Raw genomic sequence first — 1,929 nt, 5'->3', positions numbered from 1 at the left:
TACTAGAGGAATACTAAGAGGGTCTGTATCCCAACAAATTTGAAACCCTAAAATATATGGACATATTTCTAGAACTACACTACCTACCTAAACTAACAACCTGAGACAGAAGATGCAAACAGGCCCATCACCAAAGGAGAAATTCAACACATCGTGAAAATACATTTTAACTCCTGATGCCAATAACAAACAAAAAGATCTCTTCACTGAAGAATGCTACCCAGTGTTCAGACGCGTACTGGTATAATTCCATCAAACTCTTCCAGAACAGGGAATGCCAAAACCACACTCACTGCCATCGAGTCCATGCTGATGACTCCTAAGGACACCATAGAACTGAGGGGACTGTCTTGTGAGTATCCAAGATTGTAACTCTTGACAAGAGTAGAAGGCCCCCTCTTTCTCCCAGAACATAGAAAAGGGAGAAATATGTCCATATTCATTTTATGAAGCAAGCATAATGCTGATACCAAAGCCTAGCCAATACACCCCTAAAAAATGAAAATTAAAACCAACACCCCTCATGAACATCAACACTAACGTTTCTAACAAAATTCCTAGTCAATTGAATCAAACAACATCAAAAAATGATATCATGACCAGGTGGGACTCATACCAGGCATATAAGGATGTTTCAACATGAGAAATATATATATTTCACCACATAAATAAAACAAAAAAAATAACCATATAGTCGTATCAATTGATGCATAAAAGATATTTGACAAAATCTACACCTATTCCTGACTTTTAAAAACTTAGTAAAATAGCCATAGAAATTACTCAACATAACTAAAGGGATATACACAAAGTTACCAGCAACATTATTTTCCATGGAAAATGACTGAAAGCATGCTCCCTTGCAAACAGGACCCAGAAAAGGATGCCTTTATCACCATTCCTATTCAACATTGTCACGGAACACCTACGCAGGGAAATAAGCTTGAAGAGAAATAAAAGGAATGCAAATTGGTAAGGAAGAAGTAAAATGGTTTATATTTGTTGATGATCTGATCCTATATATAGAAAATCACAGGACTCAACAAGAAAGCTACTGGACCTAATAGAAGGATTCAGAACAATGGCGGAGTCCTAGGCCAGCAGATAGCAATCAACTGGATGCCTTTCATAAACTCAGAAAACTAAATGAGGATAATAATATCATTTGCAATAGCTTTATTCTCAGGAAACAGAAAATAATTTAAAAGTATCTCAACAATGGTCTTGGAGATCCTGGTAAGCATGCTCTAATCCTTTAATATTTTCCGTGAAGATCTATATGTTCTCTCCTCCATACAAGTTTCAGAGAAACAAGGAACTGGCCAAGGAAAACTACAAACCACTATTGCAATAAACCAAAAAAGACCTACATAAATGGTGGAAAACACCATGCTCGTGGATGGAAATATTTAGCATTGTAAAAATGTTAATACAACCCAAAGCAATCTATAGATATAAATCATTCATGGTCAGATTCCCTTATCTTTCTCAAAAGAGAGGGAAAAATCAATCACCAACCGTACATGAGAAAGAAAAAGACCAAAAGTAAGAAAAACCCTGCTAAAGAAGAACATAGCAGGCCAGACACTTTCCCATCTCAAAATCTGCTCTATAGCTGTGGTAGTCAAAGCAGGCTGCTTCTGATACCATGACAGATAGATAGACCAATGGAGTAGAATTAAGGAACTAGAAGTAAATTTCTCAACTTATGGAATGACATCAAAGTCACCAATTAAAAGGACGTTGCAAGATCTATCTTGAGCATGAAGCAGGGAACCAGTAGAGAGGTCTGAGGGGGCGGCCCCAATCCCAACTCCATGGACAGCCACGCCTCACCCCAGAAGAATGTACTTCAGAGGACAGCACTGAAGCTACAGCTCAGGGAGAGGGACATGTCTGATCAGAGCACACAGGGGCAAATGAAGGGGG

The sequence above is a fragment of the Echinops telfairi genome, unplaced genomic scaffold, assembly GCF_000313985.2.
Source record: "Echinops telfairi isolate 266 unplaced genomic scaffold, ASM31398v2 ScPeMD7_5167;HRSCAF=5991, whole genome shotgun sequence".
Classification (NCBI taxonomy): domain Eukaryota; kingdom Metazoa; phylum Chordata; class Mammalia; order Afrosoricida; family Tenrecidae; genus Echinops; species Echinops telfairi.
Note: the sequence above shows the minus strand (reverse complement) of the source record.